Source organism: Pinus tabuliformis, chromosome 4_2 (genome assembly GCF_031772625.1).
Source record: "Pinus tabuliformis cultivar Carrire ecotype Pingquan chromosome 4_2, CPIR1, whole genome shotgun sequence".
Lineage (NCBI taxonomy): Eukaryota > Viridiplantae > Streptophyta > Pinopsida > Pinales > Pinaceae > Pinus > Pinus tabuliformis.
The window spans coordinates 118332996-118359773 of NC_142304.1; the positions used below are offsets into that span (position 1 = coordinate 118332996).

The following is a 26778-nucleotide window of genomic DNA, read 5'->3' on the forward strand; positions in this document are numbered from 1 at the left end:
ACGTTCAAGGATGATCTAGCGCTATTATATTATAGCAAGTTCATGAAGTTCCCTAGAAAATTTCAAGTGCACTGGTTGGGGCCATATGTCATTAAGGAGATCACGGATGGTGAAGTAGTTCAGCTCGAGAAGCTAAAATGGGAACCCTTCCCTGGAAAAGTGAACAAAAGTAAATTGAAGCTATACATAGGGGATCCTGCCCCTGCGCAATGACAATATGGCAGTAGGACAATCTTAGTAATCCAGGCAGCTGCAAGGGATTGCAGGACTATAAAATACGCTACCCGACTCAGGGAAACACTTGGTAGGAAGGTTGCACGACGAATGATGGGGGTGCGACAGGTGAAGCTGCGTTGCATGAACTGCACCATGCAGGATGGTTCTGCGCAAGTCGGTCCAGAGGTAACCTTTGAGGTTACTATTCATGATTTGATGGCTAAAATTTAGTTAAGAGGAGTGGGTAGGTGTTATTTATTGAGAAAATCTTTGGAGATCTATTGCCAAAGGGGATTTTATTATCATAATTTGGGGGTAATGGTCGGATTTGAATTCAAAACCCTTATAAATTATGCATGTTGGGCCAATGAAGAACACTTTGCATTCTAAGAGTTGCTTGCGCATTTTGTTGTCTGAAGCGTATGGATCATGCATTCTGGGAAGAGTTTGTAACACACCCCTCGTTTCAAAACTACACTGCAAGAGCTTGAGAGTGATTCACTGAGAAAATGATCTTTACAAACCCCGTTGAAGCCATAAGTTCAAAAGTTGTTGTGTCTGATGCACCAGGCCCCAAAGTAACCAGTATGGAAGCTACGCTCGTTGTGCCTATGACACCGAGGTCACCTAGGCTGAAGAAAACTGCCGCAAAGGAGAAACAACTGGCTGCAAGGGAGAAGTACACCATCGCGAAGGAAAAGGAGAAGAAGCCAATGCTGGTGAGAATGTCATTGGGGAGGAATCTAGAGGTGCAACAGAAGGAGAAAAAGACAAACAACCAGAAAAAGTGGTGGATTTAGAAGAAGAGGAGTACCAAGGTGTCGAAGAAGTCGATGCCAAAGAAATTGAGCCTATCACAAGGCTTCCTGAGTATATCCCTCTGCGAAAGGGAAGAACCCAAGTGACCAAGGACCCGGATTCTAGAAAATTTGTGGTATCGACTCCCCTACTGCTTGAGCAGGTCGAATTTGAAGGTCCCAGGTTAGTGTGAATTCTGGTACTAAAAATGGAGGACTGGGACCTCACGGACCATGAAAAGTTCCTGCACTTAGCGACCCATAAGTATATGACCAAGATATACTATGATGAAATGGGGGTTACGCAGTTGGAGCCCATGAAGTGGGTCCGCGACATTAAGCAGGCGGGGCTGCTGAACATGCTCTTAGTGTCGCACTATCATCACTCAGCTATCAATACAGTCTATGTGCGCCAGCTCCTCATGCTGGTGCACGATGGGATTCTATGGCTTGGGCAACCCATTCAAATAATAGACATGTTGATCCATAGGATAGTGAAGTTGCCTGACAAAGGCACAGACCCTGCCAAGGAGTTTGGATGGAAAACTAGGGAGAAATAATTAGTTGACAAAATGAAGAAAGAGTATGGTCTTGTGAAAAAGTCGCGTAATTCAAGACTAGGCAGTACATTTCGATGCCTAGATCCTCACAGGAAAGATCATGAGGAAGTGTCGCGCGGACGAAGTTTCGGCGTCAGTGGTATCACTTGCTGCAGAGTGCGCGAAGGGCGTGCAATACAATTGGGTCAAATATCTATGCCAGGAGTTCCTCGCGAACTGCCGCGAAGCCTAAGAGGAAAGCAAGCCATTCCATTATGCTTGGATTTTATTGTCTATCGTGTTAGTTGCTTGGAGATTTTGGGAGGACAACCAATTTCCTCTACATAAAAAATATTTACCCGAGGCACCGTGGTTTGCCTCGTTGTGGTTTACAAAGAATCCGGCACGAATCAAGGAGACGAAGATTTTATGGGTCCTCATGGAGATGGATCTTTGGATGGTGCCTAATCAGAGGCCAAGGTTGTCCCCAACCTTGTTCGAACAATTGACAGCCTACACGAAGTTCAAGATTGACTTTCAAAATGTGTCAATCCGCACGCGGAAGGACCTAGAGCAAACATGGCACCTGTTACCTTATTTGGTGTCCAAGATGGATGTGCAAGAAGTTATAGGGTATTAGCCAACAAAATGGCGTGAACCTATGACACTAGATGTTGGAATATACAAAGGCACAGAGAGCTCTGCTACGTAGAAGCGGAAGGATGTCACTCAAAAGGTCGTACGTGCCTTGGCCGAACAGAAGAAGAAGGAAGCTACTAAGGCAGTGGCAGAGAAGGACCAGATGGAGAAGGAGCATGTTGCTAAAGAGCAGGCAAAGAAGGAACAATAGGATATAGAGGAAGGTGGAAATTTTGCTTCACATCACACTGACGAGCAAGAGCTGCAAGAGAAAGGAGGAAGCGATGGTGAGCAGTAGAGCACTCCTTTCATTCAGAAGAGACGTGGGTAGGAGCAGACGGGTGGACAATGGAAAAAGAATAAGTCTGATAACCAGACACATATCGATCCCATGGTACTGACAGAAGGCGATCTTGATGAGATTTGAGATAAGATATGAGACACGACAATGGAGGTGCTGCAAAAACTCGAGTATAAATACATGCAGACATTGGGGAGCGTCCAAAAGGATCTACGCAAGCTGCATATCCAGGAGAACAGGATCCAGGTGAGCATCGGGCAAGCGAGTGGAGCACGAGCGAGCCTAAGATAGGGAAGTAGCATAGTGGCGGAGCTCAAACAGACTTTGGACTTCAGAATGATTCCATTGCCAGAGGGGTCCATTCACGCATAATTAGAAGAGGATCCCATTTTGATTAATACAGTGAAGGACATGGCGCTGAATTTGGTTGTGCTGCCGCTCTAGACCCTCCATGCACTGCATCAGGGGGTTTTAGAAGAATTGAGGATCAGGTAACAACGCGCACTCACCGTCATCAGTGAGTTTAAGGTCAATAATGAATAATTGTTTGCCGAGAAAAATCAGGCAGTGAAGGAAAATGAGGAGTTGTAGACACAACGTCAGAACCTAGTAACAATGATCAAGCAGGCCTGCAAGTTAGTACCTGAAATGAACATACCAGAGGATGTAGAGGCCTCAACCAAAGTGAGGAATTGGATGCTGCAGTACGTGATTCAAAGGAGGAAGTTGGTAGGGTAACTTTCAATTTCCAGATGAAAATCGTAGAGCTGCAGTTGAAGTTGCAGCCAACGACTCCACCAGAGGTTCGGGAGAAGCACGAAGCAGCAACAAAGGAGGGCATGAATACATTAGACTTCGCAGTCAATGACTGCTCCTCAATATTTGATACAACAAAGTTATGGAAGAATCTGCAGGAGGACCTGAACATACAGAAGTTAAACAAAGATGTTCGCGAAATGCAAAAATAGTATGATGAGGTCCAAATGACAGCGTTAGCACAACAACTCATGAAGCTATAGGAGGGAAAGCAAATTCTCACACAGTTGGAAGACTTGCAGAGGAAAGAGGCCTTGTTGAAGGCTATATTGCAGCCGTGGCTAGAGGAAGCTTGTCAGCTTACTTTGTCACTTCAGGAGAAGCTCAAAGGGCTACAACAGACACAAAAGACCATGCGCCTAGCAGTGGAGATGCCAAAAACTAATAAATTGGTCGAAGAGGTACAACAGGCAGCGAAACATAGCGCTACAGAAGTTGCAGTGATGCAGGTTGAGCTGGGTGGTCTTCGCAGTAAGATCACAGCACCAACTGAGTGACTCGAGGGTGAGTCATGATCTTTGTGTTGGGGTCCTGTTGGGATAGGGTCCCTAGGGTTAGTTTTGGGATTAATTTAACCCAATTTTGTAAAAAGAATGTAAAATCTCTGCAATATGTGGATGTGGAGCGCGTAGATAGATAGGAGTCAAAAGGATATTAGCCCCCTTGTTTTTGTTCGGTTTTAAGATGCTCCCATGGTCCGCGGACGATGATAGTGTATGAAGGAAAGATATAAATAGTTGAGTCATAGTAAGTCTTAGAGATAGATTTTGATAGAGAATCAGGTACGTTGAAAGATTTTTGTTGTCTTGGGCAAGTACTAAGGAAGGAAGGCTCTGCTTCCTATGCTTAGGTGAAGAAAGGAAGGCTCCTGCAACTGAGTGTGTAGGAGGCCTTGGTAGAGTTCGCAGATGTGTGCGCAGACCCCTGCAACTGAGTGCGCAGGGTAGAAGAGTCTGTAATCTGAACATCGAAGATCAATAAAACAACTTTTGAAGAATCACTATGTATTTTTGTTGAATCTATTTATGTTATATTTTTTTTCGATTAATGATACATTTTTATGGTCCGCATGGGGTAGCTCAAGTGGCAATGGCCGTGGAAATGAAGTCTCACCGAACCGGAGATCTTGGGTTCGATTCTTGTGCTACCCTCCCTTGAAATGGGGTGAATAACGGACATGTAAAAACTCAAAAATGAGAAGGTCCCACCTAAGCTTACAAAAAAAAAAATGATACATTTTTATGAAATAATGAATGAATGTTGCATGAAGTCACTGAATATGTCTTAATAATGCATGATGTGAATGATTATCTACTCTCATGAAGTTAAAAGCTATTTTTGTTACGTTTTCTAAGGAATTAAGTAATCTGCGTGAACTCGGATCTAGGGTAGTTTAGTGTTGCGCAAAAGTAGGTAGATTATCTGTTTAAGCTCCACAAAGACTGATCGTGGACCTTCGTGAAGGTCTAGAGGTTGTTTTAACCTAGATAAGTAAAGAAGCCCGAGAAGACTACAGATATGCGCGAAGGCCGATCTAAGCTATCAGAGCCTAAGAACCATTTATCACATATCCCTAGATGCAGAAACCTGGTTCTATCATCCCCCAATAATGCTTCATGTGATACTGTAGCTTGTGCTACGCAGGTTGTTGCTGAAAGGGCTAACAGTTGAGGGTTTTGTTGGTTGGTGCGAACAACTATGAACCTAGTTCAGGTCCCCTTAAGCCAACAAAAACCCTCTTAGTTTTCTTTCTCTCTATCCACTCTCAACTACTCTATTTATCTATGGAAAAAAATGCACTTGAATAGAATGTAACCCCTTTTCCTCCTAGTGGCCTGGTTATAACACAACTCGATAGTCTATTAGTTATTAAGTTTGACTACTTCGACTCTTAATTAGAGTTACAATATTACCTATTCTAGAGTCTTCTTTATCATGATCACATCGCTAGCCCATTTTCCATTAATAATGGGGGTTGACATGGAATCCTCTCAACTCATGTTGATCAAAACAAGAAGGTCAACTTCCCAGTGGAATATTTTTTGCATACAAATTCTAATTGACGTAATTCTTCATTCATTGGAAAGGTTTCTACGTTTAGAATAGAACTAGGGGATGTGGTGCTTAAGCGACAAAGTTCAACATTTGATGGCTCAGACTTCTTCAGGACGATTTCATACCCTAGTTCACCAAACTGGGACCCATGAGCAAAAATATTCCTTGTGAGTTCATTCCTCCACTTTTTCCACTCTGAACGCATCAATATGGATGACAAATATTATAATGGTTTAATCCAAGTCAACACTAGATTCTTAGATCCAAATGTCCCATTCTCAAATGCCAAAGCTTGTTACCAATTGTTTCTAGATTTCAAATGATGTTACTCACTTGAGGCAAACGAGAGTTTGAAAATATTATTTGCAACCATTTCTCCTCTTGCCACAATTGTATTTTTGTTGATATTCTCCATGATTAAGCACTCTTTATTATCAAACACCAACTTTCGGTTCTCCTCCATCATTTGTCCTACAAAAATAAGTTTCTATTTCAATGTTCTTATTAAAAATATATTGAAAATAAACTTTATTTTTCCATTTCAATGTTGGGATTGTCATTATGCCTCTCCCTTTAACATATGATGCACTATGATTTCCAAGTATCAATTTACTAAAATAATTGATATCTATTATTAAAAATAATTTCTCTTGAGATGTCATATGTGTTGAATATCCTAAATCAATGTATGAAGCCTTGCTTTCTTCACTGTGTGCCCATTGAACTTGATATAAATAGTTTCTCATTTATGGTTTCTTTGACAATGATATTGGCACCTTTATTTTCAATATCATGCATTTTATCTTTGCAATCTTTCTCAAAATAGCCAAATCAACTACAATAATAACATTATCCTCCGTATATTTATATAGACCCATATATTCTTGTTCCTCTTCCATAAGATCATCCTCTAGCTCTTCCTTTGAAATTTTACTTGGACTTCTTCCTCCACCTCTTGAGATGGATGAATTTCCCTAATACTAGAATTATTTGAACTATGTTGATGTCAATTCTGATTCTAATAACTTTGATTATGATATTATCCCCTACTTCTTTCTCTTCCTCTGCATCTAGTGGAAAAAACTAAATTATCCCCACGAGGGGTAGCTAAATTGGCGATCATCATGTTATGAAGTATTATGTAAACCATGAGATCCAAGGTTCAAATCCCTCGCAAGTCAATCCAACAAAAAAACAAAAATAATAATAAATCTTGAGTAATACTCTTTTTGGAATTTCTTCTCCTAATGATCTCATTCAATCAATAGTATCCTCCATTTTTTATGATATAATCATCCATTGATCATTACCATGCATATTATCATATTGAAAATTGGTTCTTAATGTTTGAAATTTGGTTGTTCTTGCTCCTTCGTTTGTACTCTTTAATATATACCATGCTTCTTTAAATGATTCAACATCACGAAATATTAGAAGTATTGGTTTAAAATTTCACTTCCCATGACTAAAAGTGATTCATCATATTTTTTTATAAGATTCCTCAAAAATTTATTTCCATTGGCATCCAATGCTTTACATTCTTCACTAGAAAGGTAATCATACCCTTTAGTTATCACCTCCCATAATTCTTTAGTGATGAATATAGGTTTCATTCTTTTTCCCCAATAAAATAATTTATGTGAGTGAATTTAGACAACCCAATTTTATTGTTTGCCATTTGAAAATGAAAAAGAGAAAATGAGAGAATTCAAGATCAACACAATTTGTTCCAATCCACTCGAAAAATGAACATCGTGTCCTAAAAGTGGGACTAAACTATCACACAAAAATATATCTTTTATTAAAGTTTAAGTACATAGATGAGAATAATACTTGCTCAATTATGAGTTATTATCTTTTTCGATGAAAGGTGGAAGGTAATGTAACCCCTTTTTAATTAGAAAATGTAAATCACTTCTCACTTCATTTTACAAATAAGATACAAGACCTTTTTACAAAACATACACTTTCTCACCCTTTAACCCTTTGATTTGTCCTCACTTTAAATTGTTAAACAATTTGAACTACATTTTTTTACATGTCAAATAAAAACAAAGTCTCTAGTAAAAAAAATCACATGCATTGAATATGAACACTTGATTACTTTGGTAATTGGTACACCATGGTCAACAATGTCATCACAAATTTCTTCAGGGATTTACTTCAACAATTAAAATTAATGATCTCATAGAAAATTTCTTTAATTTCATTTCTTCTTAGTGATTTTAGTGACCAACAATTTGTTTTTTATTGTTTTTTGTTCCCGTCTTCACAAGATAGCACAAAAGTTATCTTCTAAACAACAATGGGGGTTAAATTCTAATTGTATGCTCCACTCTATCTCCTAATACTTTTTTATCACCTATCCACCATGCACTTGATGGCATTCCCCTATGGACCTTTTTCCAACATTCAATTTGTTGACCCTAGTTACTAATGGACAATGGTAGGCTATGGATGTCATAAAAAAGCAATGTCTTATCTTCTTGCAATAATAAAGTAGTTGTAACACCCCACCCCACCCCCTTGTATTATTGCAGGTTGTGGGAGGTGTTACTTATTGAATTGACCTTATCTCCATGATCTATTATGAAGATGTGGTCACAAATCCTCTTTTTCCAACTTATTCAAATATCAAAACTAAGACCGTCATCGCGTTTAGCTTGTTGATAGTTACCGACAATATAAATTTCATATTGATCTGAATCTCTGATTGAAATTTATGCCCAATTGAATTTAATCCAATTACATAATTCCATGTGGCATCCATGTATAGTCCATGTAAGCCAAGCATGCATTTGTTGGTGGTTCCAGCCATGCCAAATCACCTTGGGTGGGATTCCACGCCGATACCAGCAACCAGATCAATATCTGGGTGGTTTTTAATGTTGGGAGGTATCTAGATTCATCCACCTCCCTGTTAACTCCCGTTCGACCCAAAGGAGACTGAGATAAACAAGGACCATTGATCTTCCCCACACCTCAGTTGAACTATATGAAAGTGGCACATGATTAAATAGGGGACCCACGATGAGAGTCCCCATGTTGGACCACCCCCCCTTGTCAACCCATGGTGGAACAAGGGATCCCTCGTGTAATCGTGCATCATTGATCTATGCCACTCATGATCACACCACTAAAATACACTCATTTACAATGACGCCCATGGATTAAACATTGATAAGTTCCTACATGTCTTGCGCATGGTCCTTACCAGGCCCTCGTGGCACTACCATGTCAAGACAGGCTTGTGGGTCCCATTAGGCCCAACCTCTTATTATTGGATAAAATTTGTCCTAACAAAGAAAAGGCCACATCATCAAGTTGGCCATGTGTAAATGATGAGATGGGAGATCTTTTTCGCTAGTTACAAAGATAATTTATCCAAGGATCGAAACCATGGCCCTCACAGTACCTTGCCATAGCTGGTAACAAACAACGGTCTGAGTTTCTCCTTCTTCATAATTTAAGAGAGAGGACATAATCTCAAAATCCAAGTCCACACTTATTGAAAGTTTTATGAAAAGGCCCTATAGGAAATCCAACTTTCTTGACCCTTTGCAAGGTGGTATACAAGTTCAGAGACATTCAATTGAGTAATTAAATAATCATGAAAGATGCAGGGTTGCATGTTTGAATGAGGATTATGGTTGAATCATTAAACAATGTAGTATGTCTAAACATTTAATACTACAATTTTCATCCATAGTGACATCAATGTACCTAAACCTATAGCTTGCCACATTATTTGTGGTCTAAGTAATTATTAGCACAACCTAGGTGTCCATTCAGTTTAAAATATGTAAGTTATCAACAGTTCATAATCCATAATCCAAGTATTCAAGGCTGATAATATTGTGTGAGGAATTATAGATCCTATAGTAAAATAACATTAGTCCATTGAATGCATATCCTATTCCATCCCTTAGGCATACCATCCAAGTGAAAGAGAACATTGCACTCTATTAACATATCAACCATAAACATAATACTAGACGTCATAGTCTAGAAATTTATGTATCACTCAACATATAACATAAGTTGTAAGTTTAGACTTCTATAGTAGAATTTACAACACTAGATATTCATATAGCCATGAAAATATTAGCTTGTTATCACATTTAGCATAACTCATCATCCATAAATCACTTAGTATTCATATAGCCATGGACATCTTTGGTTGTTGTGAACCATGGATACAAAGATATTTAAGCATTCATTTATGAATCTTACAGAAGCATATATAAGTTTGTTAATACGTTTGGCATAACTCATCATCCATAAATCAAATGTGCATAAACCATTCTACTTATCAAAATGAGTTAAATCAGTTGGCAATTGGAGAAGGGACTTCCACTCTCCACCCAACCATAGGCTACATAAAATATAAAATTTCTTGTAGCTGGCCACTCTCAAGTCAAATCCATAGTTTGAGGGGATGCATGTATAATGGTAAATTCACACCAATGGATTGGTCAAACTTTCATAAGATTCAAAACATGGGGCTTCACCCAAATTTAAGTAATAGGTGTGTTGTTCAATTTTTGAGGATTGAACTCACTGTGAGGGTGGTTGAACATCTAACTGGTAAGCACCTAGTGGTGTGTCTAATCCAATCACTGAATTATACCCTGGAAATACAAATTCACCCAAGGAATTTTAATGGTCTCAAACATAGTCAAGGTGGTTAGCACCCAAAGTCACTAGGTATTGGTTCAAGGTATCACAACCTCAAATATTAGAATAAGAGGCACAGTTGAGTTCCACTAGAAACCAAACTTTGTGTGTTGTCAATATTTATGCCATCCCGTCCAAAAATTGAACTGCCTCCACTAATTTGAGAACCAAATTCCAACACGAAATTCCCCAAGGAGAGAACCCTGAATTCATTACTAAGGTTCATATATATCTATATCTCTCTCTCTCTCTCTCTCTCTCTCTCTCTCTCTCTCTCTCTATATATATATATTCATATATATATATATATATATATATATATATATATATATGTATAGTAAACTTTCCTAAAGATTCATCCTTCTTCAATGTCTCTTCAATCTGTAAGAGGGGAAAAGGAATTGATCACCATCCTTTGCTTCCACCACCCAATTCCAATCTCAGAATGGTTGTCAATGGCTCTGCCAACTCAGTTCAACCCCAATCACATCATATTAAACCTCTTATAAAATGGCTTGTCTTGGCTACAAGTAATTGTGGCATTAATTCAGCTAGGTATGGGTCATGTATTTCTAATAGACAAGAAAGAAATCTTCCCTCAAACCAAGGACCCATAAGGATATCCCTTCGCCAATTATGTAATAAATTATTTTTAAATAATAATTGTCAGATGTTTAATTAGAGTTCCAACCAACTATGGTTGTCCAAATTAGTGTTAAAATTACAATAATTATTACAAAGAACAAGGTTAGAATAGGAGGATGTTACAAACCCTTCCACATTAAAGGAACATCATCCTTGGTGTTCTATAACCGAGAAAAAAAATAGCCTTATAGCTATAGCTCTTTACATCAATAACATTTTACCATGTCATAAATATTCATGTCTATTCATGTCATTCATTGTCAGCTTCCACATGGAACAAACTCATCTCATTGCAATATGGGACAAACCCAATGTGTTTCTGATCCCAGTGAGTATGCACATGTCTCCTTGGAAACCAATTTACTTAAGTTTCCTCTTCCTTGTAGTCACACACCTTCCAAGTTTAAGTATCCCCTTCTTTGCCTCCCTAGTCCCTCAGGCGATCCATTCATTGTAAAGGCTTCCTCACACACGGAGCGTCTTGTGTAGAAATTCCTTGTATATTCAAACTACTTATGTAATTTTCTAAAACAAAAGACTTGAATCTTCTATACTCAGGGGTGGAAACAGTTAAATGATTGAGAAATCACAACATAAACATGAGACAAGATTCAATCACATATGCTCAAAGATTTATCTAATGGGAAAGAAACTACTCAAAACCCCTTCCTATCTGTATTGCATTAGTCAGAAAATAGAGAAGAAATACAATGCTTTCTCAAGCCTGAGCAACCTCTGCACTAGTATAATCTATCTCAGTGCTTCCTAGACAAGATCTGGTCAATACTTAACCAAATACAAGATTTCCCAATTCCCTATTTCTTTTTATTGTTCCTCAAGGAATTAGCCCCCTATTAATTAGGGAAATTCCCAATTAGAATTGCGCAATCCCTGTAGGCCCACTCTCTGACTGCGTGCACCACCTATACAACTTGGATAATTATACAACTAATAATACACTTTTCTTGAACTCCAATCTCAATTCAGTAACTCTAATTTCTTGCATGCATGAGTTAATTAAGGTTTATTGATCAGTTAACTGGTTGAACACTGAAGTTGCACTCCACTGCTAGACCTCCTATTAGCTCCTCCAACAGTTAGAACTAGTCTAACTGGCCTTAACTCAATTTAATTGAATTAAATTGTTACAACTGAAATTAACTCAACTTATGCTCCTAAAATTTAGGAATCATTGTACACAACTAAAGTTAAGCCCTCAAATTGAATTAACTAATCTAACTAAGTGATAACAACTTAGTTAACTCATTCAAGTTGTCTTGTGATGTGGAATTTTGATTTTCTCCTAATTTAATTCAAGGGAAAATTAAATTAGGAATTTCTTGTTGCATTTTCAACACTCCCTCTCAATAAGAAATGGATTATCTGCTACCCCGATATTTCCTCTATGGAACTCAAATTTTCATCTTGATAATGCCTTTGTCAAAATATCTACATCATGTTCCTCGATAGGAATGTACTCCAACAACATGGTTCTCCTTTGCACACTATCTCGTAGATGGTGATACTGAATGTCGATACGCTTGGACTGATCATGAAAAAATGGATTCTCAGAGAGTTTGATACAACTCTAGTTGTCACAGTAAATCACTATAGGATCCATCATCTGACCAAATAACCCAACAAGGATATTTCTCATCCAGATAGTCTCACGTGCTGCTTGGCTAGCATCCATGTACTATACCTCTGTTGAGATGAGTGCAACAAATCACTGCTTCCTATTGTACCAAGAAATCGATGTTGACCCAACACTGAAAATTTCTCTTGACGTGCTCTTTATGTGAGATGGACTACCCGCCCAATCTGCATTTGTGAAGCCTTGCATCTTCACCCCCTCTGTCCACTTGTACCAAAGACCAAACTGTGTGGTGCCTATGAGGTATTTCAACACATGCTTTGCTACCTTCCAATACAATTTGGTTGGCTTAACCATAGCTTGACTAAGTTGGTTCACTGCATAACACATGTATGGTCGCATGTTCACCAAATACATAAGTGAACCCACAAGTTTCATGTAGATGGTAGCCTCCACTACTTCACCTGAAGTAGAATCTTCCTTCCTCCAATTCCCTACTAAATATTCCCTGTATATTTATGGTGAGGCGAATATGTCCCTGTATTCTTCCAGTACCTTATCCACCTGCTTCAGCTGCATGGGGAAACAAACGAAGTAGAAGGTGGGGGAGAAACTTCATCTGGTTGCTGATTGGATTGCTGAGGAATTGTGATGTTTTTAAAGACAAAGGTCGAGAAAAGCCACACTAGTGACAATGTAGCCATCTGTGGAGCACCAACATCCCCCCAAGAGGAGAAGCGACTAGGATTCCCCCCAAGGGGAAATCCTTGATTGGTAGACTCCATTTTCTCAACCTAAGACCAACGAGGGAACAATGACGTTATTCCGATTAAAATAAATTTTATGACGCTTTGACACAACTTGATTTTTCAATTTTTAAGAGTTGAGAAAAAGCTAAAGATGACTCTAGTCGCCTTCGATTTTTAATGAGCCTGAAGTGACAAGTGCTTAGATGGACCTTTTCTTTTAAGGAGTCTGAAAAGGAACGAAAGTGACTACTCTAGAAATCTAGACAGAGGGATTACCAAACCAATCGCAAAACTACAGAATACTTTTTACGGTATGGCAGTCAATCTTCCTGAATGTTGTGTTCAGTGCATTGCGATCGATAGGGCGGCAGACACGGCTTCCTAAGGATAAAGGATGTAGCCTATTGTGGTCTCCCAATATATACTCGACGGTACGTGGGAGCACAAGTCTGTACTGGTACTTATCGTCTCAAAGAGGAGGAATCACCCAACCTACAACGAAAGTGATAGTTACTAGGATTTACGACGCCGGAATACGTCTCTAGCATAGACTTCTAAATGTTGTGCGTTAGGTTCCAAAGCATTTTTATGTTCATTGAGGTTTATTTTACAGTTGATCTTTCTTAAGAAGTTTTCCTTTAAGGTTCACTGTGTGATGTAGATATACAATTCCTAAATATGCAATCTAAGATGATATCAGTCGTTTACTTTCGTTTTGCAATGAAAATCCTAGCTACTAAGGAAAGAGAGATGAAATTCTTTCAACATAGAGTAGAGAGCACACACTAGATGCACTTTTCCTAAATCAACTTCAGCATGCAGTCTTAATGCAAGTGCACATGCATGTATTGTTTTTCAGTTTCCTTAATGTGAGAATGGCAAAAAGAAAACTAAGTATAGATCTGAAATATCTTCTTTCAAAGCGACAGTACTAACAATTTTCTTTTCAAAAACGAAAGTAAGGTCAAGACGACAATTTGCGTGTTTGAATTTAAACTGCTTTCGACACTTGAAACACTATTAATTCAAATCAAATACAATGGCAGAAGTGTAATCGACTATCTAAAAGAGGAATGCTTTGTGACACTCTTTTTCTTGACTGAAATTGACACTTGCGACACTTTCAAATCAAAAAACGACAGTTCGATTAAGCTACTATTTGCAAAGGAGAACTGTAAATGATGAAAAATACATAAAAAAATTCACAATTCCTTCTAATGGAGGCTGAATAATGCAAAGGAAGATGGTTTCAACAGAGATATACTATCATAGACAACAAAACTACCTAATAAAGCTGAAGACAATGAAGAAAAAACCAAAATTTGGAGGCCGAAACAGTCTCATTCAATCATCGCACCTGTAACACAGGGAAACAGGGATGCATCTCACCTGCAACACACGGGAAGTGGGATGCATCCAGGTTTCCAAGAAGAGATAGTGCGATGGATCAGGGATGAGACTGAGCTTGGTTTTCACTCACAGTTTGCAGCTAAGTTCAGGGATTTAGGCTGAGCTAATGATTGTCATTAAACACAAAGTATAGGGGCTGATCTAATGAGGTTATTTGAGCTACCACCAGGGCACTTAGGATGTTTGCAAGCTAGACGTTCAGTTCATAAACCAACCCGAAGATTGACTCAAGCAGCGTTGATCTACTTTGTAGTTGCATAGCAAAAGGAATTCGAAGGCTAGCTGGCTTAGCTTCAGGCTCTGTCTGTGGTTTATAAAGCAAACAACAGTAACAAAACAAACAAATTATTCACTCCCCAGTGGAGTCGCCATTTTGTTATCGGGAAAACTAGTGTCTATTCAGAGCTGCTAGTCCCACTAAGACGGGTAGCTATCTTAGAAACATTCAAACTAAAGTTACTTGTGTTTTCCTTTATGAGAGATAGATGAGAGAGAAGTAGAGAGTACCAACCTCAGTATTTCACTAGTCTCCTTAATTGTTTCCTCTCTCCCTTGATAGAGCTTTTGCCACTCCTTCCTTGCATGTCCCGCTTCAAAGAAAACATGTAGAGTCAAGGTAGCAAAATACCATCAAAGCATAGAGATCTATAACCATAAACAATGTAGGATCATATGTACATTAACCATATAAATGCATATACAAATAAAAGATTCAGAGATATACAAGCATATGGACGAAAACTCAAATAGCTTTATTCTTAGAAGAAGTAGAAGAGAGGATTACAACCAAGCTGTCTGATCCAACATCATCCTCCCAGCATGAAAGCCCTCTTCACCTCATACAAAGCTAGATCACCCAACAATGTCTTTAAAGAGAAACCAACAACACTTGCAAATTACAAAATTCCAGCCTTTGGATCTCTTGGATGAGGGATCCATATATAGATGTTTACAAGAGAGTGAGTTAGCTTCTAGGATTTTTATTAGTGTCATTTCACTAATAGTTCTTGGTTCCTCTTGGAGATTTCAGATCTCTTACTCATCCTTGGGTGAATTCAGAGAGGCAAGTGTCATATGAGAAGTTTCTAGAAGATTCTCTGGGTTTGCACCTAGCAAACTGCTTCTTCCATTTGTCTCCTCTCGCTCATCGCACCTTACAGAATGGATTTCTAGTATGCATCGCACCCCTCGTGTGTAATAGGTGAGATGCATCGTACCCTATGCATGGAGCAGTCTTTATGATCTAGTTTTGACCAGTTCTGAGTAGTTTTTCATGGAGAACTTCTGGGAGATGATGTAATTAGCTGACCTTGTTCCTTTAGGGTATGAAACAACACTTTTAGGGGTTTAGAAGCCCTTGGTTTATGTACATATGTGATTGGGGTTGTAGTGCCCAAATATGTCTATAACAGTTGGGGCTGAAATTTTGAATCTACTGCAACGCCAAAATTTTGTTGTTAGGGGCCAAACATTTATAGCTGGGAATTGAAATTTTGGATTTTAGTTGTCATTGGGAAGTTGTCACTTGGATACTTTGACAAGTATTTTTATGCTCTTGACTTGTGAGAATAACATAATACCAGAAATACGAAACAATCTTGCCAGAAACATAGAAATATCATATGAATTGAGACAAATTGCAAAGATATTTTATTATTCAAAAGCATAATACAATTTTCACTTGTCTCTTTGAGGGGGAAACCTACAAAAGAGTATAGCTCAATTACAATAAAACTTGATGATTCTTCCCTTGCTATCTAAGACTATTTATAGCCTTATGACATTCAAAACCCTAAATAGTAGTGGTCCCTTGCATAGCACGAGTTAACCACTTTATTTATTAACTATGGCCCATTTATAACTAATTTTGGTCCTTTTTATATAATGCGGGTCAACCACTTACAATTATTTCATAAATAAAGGGGATATGGTTGGACCTTAACATTCCCCCCCCCATCAAAATCATGCTTGTCCTCAAGGATAAAGTTGAAAAAATTGTTGAAGAATAGTGGATGGTTACCATGTCACACCTTTTGGAGAGGTGAATTTCCACTTGATGAGGACTTCCTTAATCATGCATCCATGGAGACATCTTTCGCGAGTATTGAGGGCTTGTTCGGGTCGGAGCTAAAGTGAAACTTCATCATCCAATTTTGGCGAACTTGTTTGAACCCTGCAATTGTTCCCCACAACTTTCTTGAGCTAGGATACATGGAAGATTGGGTGGGATTTTAAAGTATTCGATAGGGCCAGTTTGTAAGCGACTACTCCTATACGTTGAAGTACCTGGTAAGGCCCATAGAATTTTGGGCCTAATTTTTGGCAACCCTTTTCTTTGAGAGAGGTCGGCTTATAGGGTTGGAGTCACAAGAACACCTGGTTTGCTACTTGAAATGACCTCTATGAATGGTGTTGGTCGACTTGTTGCTTCATTTTATTCTAAGCTTGATGTAGATTATCTTTGAGATGAGCGATCATGGTGGCACAATTCTTTAGGAGATAATCAATTTCTTGTACTTTGGAAGATCCGGGGAGATAAGAAGCTAGTGAAGGTGGGAGTTGTCCATACACTACCTCATATGGCGTCATCTTGGTGGCTTCATGATAGTTAGTATTATACCATCATTCAGTTAAAGGAAACCATTGTACCCATTGATGTTTCTTGTCTGAAGTGAAGCACCGTAGATAGGTCTCCAAACATGTGTTGATTGCTTCTGTTTAACCATTAGTTTGGGGATGATAAGTTGTACTCAATTGGAGTTGCATTCCCTGTAGCTTGAAAAGCGCCTACCAAAAATTGTTGGTGAAAGTGGGGTCTCGATGAGACAAAATGGAAGTCAGCATGCCATACAATTTGAATATTTGGTCCATGAAAACCTGAGCCATAAATGTTGGGGTAGATGGGTGCGGTAGAGAAAAAAAATGAGCATATTTGGAAATTCTATCAACAACCACCATGCTGACTAATTCGTTAGCTGACTTTGGGAGAACTGTAATGAAATACATGGAAACATCTATCCAGATGGAAGAAGGGAGTGGCAAGAGCTGTAAGGTTCTTGGTAGCTTGATCGTTTCACCTTTGTTGTGCTAGCATACTCTGCATCCGGCTACAAAAGTAAGAATGTCATGCTTCATGCCGATCCAAAATAAATAGCAGAGCGCTCGTGCATATGGCTTCTGAAAGCTTGAATATCCAACAACTAGAGAGGAGTGCAGCTCTTCCAATATACAAATTTTGAGGGTGGAGGTTGGGGATAAAACTACCTGATCCTTATAGCGGAGAATCTCATCCTTCCAAGAGTTATCTTCTAAGGAATTAGGATCTGCCCGTAATATGTTAATGAGCTGGGATAGAAAGGGGTGGGAGAACCATTCATGTCGGGCTACTTCAATCCAATCTGGTATGGGTAGAGAGAGGGATAGAAAGGTTCCCTCTTCCTCAAATTAGCATGATACGGCATATACCACAACATTGTCACGCCCCTTCTTGTAAATTATCTCATAATCATATCCCAACATTTTTGTGAGCCATTTATTTTGTTGTGGTGATGATAGACACTACTCTAGGAAATATTTTAGGCTATGATGGTCAGTGAAGATTTGGAAACGATGCCCGAATAATTATGGTCGCCAAGTTTCTACTGCATGTAAGATGGCCATCATTTCTTTCTCATATGTAGATTGAACCAGATTTTTTCCATTGATTTGTTGACTAGTGAAAGCCATTTGTCTACCTTCCTGCATTAATACTACACCAATGCCTGTACCTGAAGCATCACATTCAATCACAAAAGGCTTTTTGAAGTCTAGTAATTCTAATAATGGAGTGGAGCACATGGCATGTTTAAGAGCCAAGAAGGCATGTTGGGATGCATAAGTCTAGAGAAATTATTTTTTCTTGAGAAGATTAGTAAGGTGTCGGGCCACGCATCCATAATTACTGACAAATTTGATATAGTAGCCCATGAGACCCAATAATCCCCTCAAACTCTTAAATTTTTTTTGGTTAGGGCCAATCTTGCATTGCCTGAATATTTTTTAGATCAACACTCACTCCTTCACAACCCACAATGTGTCCCAAATACTCTACTTCTTCCATGCCAAATGAACACTTGGATAATTTGACAAATAATTTGTCATCTTTGATAAGTTGCAATACTTGGTCAACATGTTGAAGTTGTGCATCCCATGTTATGTTGTAGATGAGAATGTCATTAAAAAATACCAAGATGAATTTCTGAGATATGGTTTGAGAAGATGGTTCATGGGGCTCTGAAAAGTGGATTGCACATTACATATACCAAATGGAATGAACAAGAATTCATAATGCCCTTCATGAGTTCGAAAGGATATCTTAGGAATGTCAAATTCCTTCATCCGTATTTGGTGATAACCTGAGTGGAGGTCTTGTTTGGTAAAAAATTTGGCACCATGCAATTCATCAAACAGATCATCGACTACTAGAATAGGAAATTTGTCCTTGATAGTGAGATTGTTAAGGGCCCTAAATTCGGGACACATGTAACATTCATCATATTTTTTTAAAACCATGATCACTGGAGATGAATAAGGGCTGGTACAGGGAAGAATAACACTGGCTTCAAGGATTTCCTTGATGATTTTTTGAATTAGTAAGCATGTCTTTCGGATTAATCACATTAGTATTATTTGGTTGACGTTTTGAACTAGCTAATATGGTTCATCCTCAGGACAAAGGTGAAAAAATCTATAGATCTTAATGAATAAATAACAAGGAGGCATCGGAGTCCAGAATTAGCTGTTAGAAACTAGCCATTAGGAAATTAGTTATTTAATTAATAAATTAATAAATTTTTAATTTTTAAATTCCAATTAAAAACCAGCTGTTATAAACTGGCTGTTAATTGTTTATATAAATATTTAATTATTTATTTAATTATGTATATTAAAATTATTATACATATATTAATTATTATAATATCAAATAATAAATAATTGGAATTTAAAAATTAAAAGTACATTAATTTATTAATTAGATAACTAATTTCCTAATGGTTAGTTTCGAACGGCTAATTCTAGACTCTGATGCTTCCTTGCGATTTGTTCATTAGGATCTATAGATTTTTCACCTTTGTCCTGAGGATGAACCACATTAGCTAGTTTGAAACATCGACCAAATAATATTGATGTGATTAATCTGAAAGACATGCTTACTAAATTATGGATCACAAAAGCCTAAGATTTTTTGAATTTCATTCTTTTGTGCAAAAGGATATCGATAGGGGCAGATATTTGGAAACTGGGTACCTGGGAGAAAAGGGATGTTATGATCATGTTCAACCCTAAAGGGTGGCAGCTCCTTAGGTTTGTCAAAGACCCACCAGTGGTGATCCAATACTTGTTTCATATCGGGGTGAATGTTAGGAGGAGTGGATTCAATGGCCTGGATGGCATTAAATTGTGCTACTATTCCATGATGCCTCTTTTTTAAAATCTTCTCCACTCGATGCGAGCTGATTATAGTAAGAGCACCTGCTTGGAGTCCCTGCAATGTATGAGTGTGGCCATTCTGATTAAATCTCATATATCTCAGGCTTTACCGTAATCCATAGTCCAATCCAGGGATCATTAAGCCTTACACCGAGACCCACTCTCCAGGATTTACCATACATCCCATCCTGGGACTACTAGGCCCAACAGAGAGAAATCCACCTCTTGGATTTACCGTATATCCCGCCATTCAACAACAAGGATTCCTAGGCCCACCGAGGCACAAAATCTTAGCTTTACGTCAACACATAGTTTGGCTCAGGGGTTACTAGGCCAGTGGCTTAACTGTGATCCATATTCTGGTTCAGTGTCCACTAGGCCATGTGTTTTTCATTTTTAGAGATCTACCCCAGTCAAATTCGAATCCATCCGACAATCTAGCTCAATCGAAGTATGAGAACCCATCTCATCAAGGCTATTAAGAAATGGCAAGGCTAGGCTGGAAAAAAAAATTGTTACACCTGGAAAAACCCATGCCATGACAGAAAAAAACCACATGAAACACCATGCATGCCAAATATAGAAGGGAAATCACGCATGCAAATCAATACCTGCAAGGAATCCTATTGTAGCTGCTTGATCTTGCTTTTCCTTTCTTGATCTTTGCTTCCTCTTGCCTTCTTTGCCTTTCTTGACCCAATGCCAAAGTGCTCCAAGAAAACTCTAAGTGTACAAGAGAGAGAGAATAATGAGAGAGCTCCAAAATTGAACTAACCAAGCTTACACTAACCAAGCATGCCCACTAATTCTCAGAAGGCTTTTTATTAATGAGGCCTCTATTTTCTTCATTTTCCATTATTTTCCTTCATTTTCCTCCTCACATGCAACTTGTGACCTTTCACCTCCATTTTCTCCTAATTTCCAATATTTTCATAAATAAAATGTCAATTAATGGCTCTTTTCCTTTCCAAATCCTTTGAAAATTTCCTTATCCATAATAAACCGAAGTGAACACCCACTATGATGATTTACCCACCATTCAACTTGGAATATATGTCCCATCAACTGTGGTCTTATATATTTTTACATGGATTTTTAGCCAGGGCTGTTACATAACCCTCCCCTTGGGGGCAACACCATCCTTGGTGTTCAATGACGACTATAACCAACAAGACTGCTGAAAACAAAACATACTGCCCATGGAGCTTTATAGCATAGCTCGTTGTAGTAATTGCAATGACAATCTATTAAAACATGACAAAGATACCATTTATTGAAGATTTATAACAAAACTCGTTATGGTATTTACAATAATAACCACATATCAAGACATAAACATTTGCTTCAGCCAACAAATAATCATAATGTCTATGGAGCTTTATAAATCCAACTCGATACAATATTTACAATAACAGACACATATGCACATTTGCTCAACCAACAAATAAAAGGATACAATGCCTACATCCATAAAAAGGGAATCTAGAGGCTCACACCTCCACCCTCAAAGTAATACCAGGATTCACCTCCTTCACAGGAAGTCCAGAGCCCATTTTCAAAGTAAAAGTTGCATCCAATGTCCGACGCTACAATTTTGCGCCACTTGTCCTCTCAGTGAACAGTCACCAACTCATTGTTGAAGGGCGCACTCACAATGTGAATTTGATTCCATCTAGCAATGCTAATGGCTAAAATAAATCCATCCCCAAACTTCTGTTCTCTGCTACAGAGTCCCTTGGGCAATTCGGTCACCCCCTCTCATGTAGTCACTCACCTTCTAAGTTCCTCGACATCCCCTATCTTGGGAAATAAATCCCTTGGAAAGGCTTCCTCGCATTAGAAGGTTAACAACCAAGGCATATACCTACCTCAAAATGATCACACCGGTCATGGCATGCTCATGGAAATCAATGGACACTATTGGGTACCTGTGTCCCACAATGACCCTGCTCCTAAAGTGTTTTACCAGCACACTGTTGCATGTTCCAATTCCTTTTACTGTTGCTACTAATTTTGCAGTCAATTTCAACCACCCAATCGGGAATTTCCATGCTTCCTATACCAAGCACATAACTTCCTTTAGATTAAAATAAATTGAAATAGCTTCAAATCATACCTCATTGGTAGCTCGTCAATAAGGTGCACTTGCAATCTTGTTTACTTCCTGTCACAGCAAGTAAAACTAGCATCTTTGACCAAATCATCGTGTAAAACATATCACATCAGGTTAGCTCAAAACGTAACCATCATAGATCAAAATCATAAATCACATGTAATCATCATAAACCAGAATCATAAATCACATGCATAATAAAATTGAAATAAAATACTGATACTTATCCTTTAATCAATCCTTAGCTTCTATCTTTGTCCTTATTTTGTACGCACTCTGGATCGGTTGCCACACATGAAAAACAACCAATTCCCTCTCCTCAACCATGTGCACATAGGCATAGGGTGCATCACACACATACAACTGCACACGACATACAACACCATGCAATATATGCACCTACACTTGACATACAACACATACACCTACACCTAGTGTACAACACAACACAATATATACGCCTACATCCGTTGTACAACACAATACATACATCTATACCCAATGTCCAACCCCACACAATACATATACATACATAAAGTACAACATAACAAATACACATGTCACAATACCATGACTACACTATGCACATACATAGTGTCGCATGCTCTCAACACAACATGTACAACATGCACACAATACCACATGCACACTAGTACCAAATGTACACCAATACCATATGTACAACACGTACACAATACCACCTATACAAAGAACCACCTGCACAATGTGCGCACAACATCACAGGTGCACGGAACCACCTGCACAACATGTACATCGTACCACCTGTACAATGTGTACACAATGCCAGACGTACACAACACCACATGCATGACATGTACACGGCACCAAATGTACACAACACGATATGCATGACATGTACACATCATTACCTGCACACAACACCATATGTACAATAAGTACACGACACCACATGCTCACAACACCACTTTTACAATCATGCTCACAACACCATATGTACATAGTACCACTTGTACATCATGCATACAACACCATATTTACATAGCATTACATATACAACATGTACATATCACCCTATGTATACAACACTGCATATCCAACATGTGCACAACACCATATGCACACAACACCTCATATCGATCATGCGCACAGGACAATATGTACACAACACCGCATATCCAACATGTACTTAACACCATCTATACCCAACACAACATATGCAACATTCACACAACACTATCTGTACCACCATGTAAATAACATTTCATAAACAACATGTACAGACACTATATATGCATAGCACCGCATCCGCACAACATCACAAATGAAACATGTATGCCATATACAACATATGCACAACAACAATACCACACATCCAAAACCATACTAACTCTACCAAGCAACCTTACTTCTAGTGACTTATACATGCTTGTCCCAGCATGCCATAGACCACACTGATTTCATTTCATTGAGGTATTCCTCAATATGGCCTGCCCATAACATAAACATAATATAATCACAAAATATCAACTCATAACCACATGATATTAACCTCATATATTTTTTAGGGCTACACTTCCCAATTGATTCCTCATAAGACCAGGAACCTTGTCATGCCATTCACCTGCATAAGCAATCATTCCTCCAAAAGAATGACCCCTAACAACCCTGTTAGACAATTTCATAGATACATAGAGACACGACACATATACATAGACACTATCATAAAAAATTCATGATCCATGATGACCCTGTCAAACATGACATACATACATACACAGGTATACATATATAAACATCATCATAATCATGATCACAACATAATTACTAGATAACATAGCGTCAAGGTTAAGAGAACTCCCTTTATCCATGCACATCATGCAAAACATTGAGAACAATCGTTCCCAACATAGCCAAGGAATCTTACATCTCTAGTCCTTTTACTTTTCCCTTTCTGGTTACCTTTCTCATGTTTGCACTGCCACCGTCCATTTAACACAATAGACCCAACCAGTACAACTGATTGTCATATTCTTACCTTCAATTTCCCTTACACATGCACCATGCTTCATTTAGGTCTCACATTACTTGTTGGGTTTCATTCAGCTTCTCCTATGGTCCATTAACTTTCCTCTTTTCCCAACCAATTCCCAAGAATATCAAAACAATAAAGGCAAGAACGAGAAGCAAACAAGAAGATAATCATGGAAAACCAACAACAATATGGCACCACAAACAAAGTGGCATGGCCATGCACAAGACGCAAAAAAAACCACAATCAAGCACAACAGATCACCAATATACTAAAAGCACAAGACTGGTAACAAATGCCATAACTCAATCCCCATGGTTCCCAATGTTTCCAAGGGAAAGCTCAACATGAACCTTCTTCAAGATTTCATGGTAGCCTCTTTTCCATGAAATCCCATGCATCATACTGGCATCAACACATAACTGTCAGTGTATAAATAAATATGACAATGTACCATTTATCTTACCTTGTCATGCCAAGAACATTGCCTTGTTGTTGAACACATTTGTGCCATGTCTCAAGGGAGTCTGATTCCCTTGACAAATCCACTTGTAACTAGAGACTAGCTAATATACCTGTCTAATACATGTTCAGGAATATAGCACATATCCACATAACGTCAGACGAAATCAAGGTTAAGAAGACTTCTGGTATGCAAAGCACTCATTCATTTGGAATTAGGATTTCCAAACATATCCAAAGGAATTCTTGCCCAATTCCTTTCTTTTACCTTTTTACTTTGTTGCAATTGAGTCTTACTATGCATTGTCACATCACCCAATTGTTAGTTCTATAAACACATCAATTGTTACCTTGTCACACTAATACCAAGCATGTTTCTTGAAACTATTTACACATTTCAACCACATGTTCCAATATAAAGACAATCATATCTATCAATTGAAATCAACCTTTACCAAGACTAACAATCATGTCATAATCCATAGTCAACTAATAGTCATTAGACATAATGCTACAACTTTCACCTACTACACTAAAGTACATATCAACTGTCTCAACACATATGTGTTAGTACAATCATCTTAGAACAAGATCATTTGAACACATATATTATGAAATTCATCAAACATCCAACCAACTTGCAAAAACACCATGTTAAATAAATCAACTAGATGACATAGTCAAACAATCAAGCACCAAATATACGACATAAGCAAACACATACCTTAATGTATCTCAGGGGAGGCTATCTGGTCTACACAATCAAGTTATATTAGCATGACTTCACCACATATCAACTCCGTCGTAAATAAGGTCATGATATCCATAACATTATCTAGTTAATGGGTTCACATCATAAACTCATAAACAATTTTCACTCATGCATAAAAATCACATATGAAAAGTCAGTCTAGATTAGTACAACACAATATCACAAATATGTCGACTCATACCTGAATTTCATAACCCTAACCATCTGCATAGGCCAATACAATTTAGCATGATACATATAACATCAAGATCATAATGGAATAACCCTAATCATTAAGTTACTAGCATTTAACAACAACAATTTAACCTATAACATACTCAACAACAACATGTAACATATAACATAATCATAACAAGTTATCTAACATAAAACAACAATATCAATGCATACAACCACAAGTTACTATCATTCATAACTATCTGACACATGTGCATATGCCTATACTAATCAACTATCATCTATCATGTATGTAACCATAACATCAATAGAATGAAAGGAATACACATACCCATAATGCACATAACAAGCCTTAAACTACATACATGCATGCCCAACATACGAACCCGTATGATGACATGCTTTTGCCTCGAGGTCCAATGCTTCAACTTCACTTTGATGGTTTGCATCTATTTCTCTATCTCAACCAACATTAGCATCATAACATACCAATAACATCATGATGACCTAATTTCATACAATGACTTCACATTGCATGTTTGGCCTACCATACATGCATAACCATAACCATGGCAATGCATAACAACATATAGACACTAACATGCATAACAAATTCATATACATCCATACACTCATGACAACACATTCCACAACAATACCATCAACCTTCACATGGTGGCATAACAATAACAATAACCACCGCCATGCATACACAACAAGCACATGGTCCTCAAACATAAAGAACACATGCAATTGACATGCATGCAATGCATAACCAATCATACACTCATGATGGCACACTTCACAACAATAACATCCTCTTTCACATGGAAAAATAACTACAACCATGACCAACACCATGCATATGCAACAAGCATATAGGCCACAAGGATGATTAACAGATGTGCAACCAGAATGAATGCATCACCAATTCACATCGCCCATATAGTATGGGGGGTGAACCATGCTCTAATACCACTTTGTAACACCCTCCTCCCATATCTACCCAAGTAAACGAGAAGCTACCATGATATGATTCAACCTCCTAGGTGACCTTAAGGAAGTGGAATTGAAAGAAACACATCAAACATACCTTCCACATTAGCAACAACACTTCCAAGAGCCATCCCAACCACTCATGTATCATGCCTCTAGGTCCCACTGATTTTTTAAGCTATTAAACCTTTGGACGCTCCTATGTTATGGGCATGTCAACGCCCAGAGAGCTATGGATGCTCCCTTAAGCCTACATGCCTGCATCCAGGGACTATTTCCAGCAAACCTGTGCCAGAGTTTGTGGAATTTAAGGCACCTTTCAAGCCTAGAATTCTGGCCA

The 26778-nt window shown here is 38.3% G+C and overlaps 1 pseudogene; it reads left to right on the top strand.

Moving 5' to 3' along the window:
• Positions 1–725: 725 nt before the first annotated feature.
• The window catches only part of LOC149168536 (uncharacterized), a 100730-nt pseudogene continuing 74677 nt past the window's right edge, over positions 726–26778 (top strand).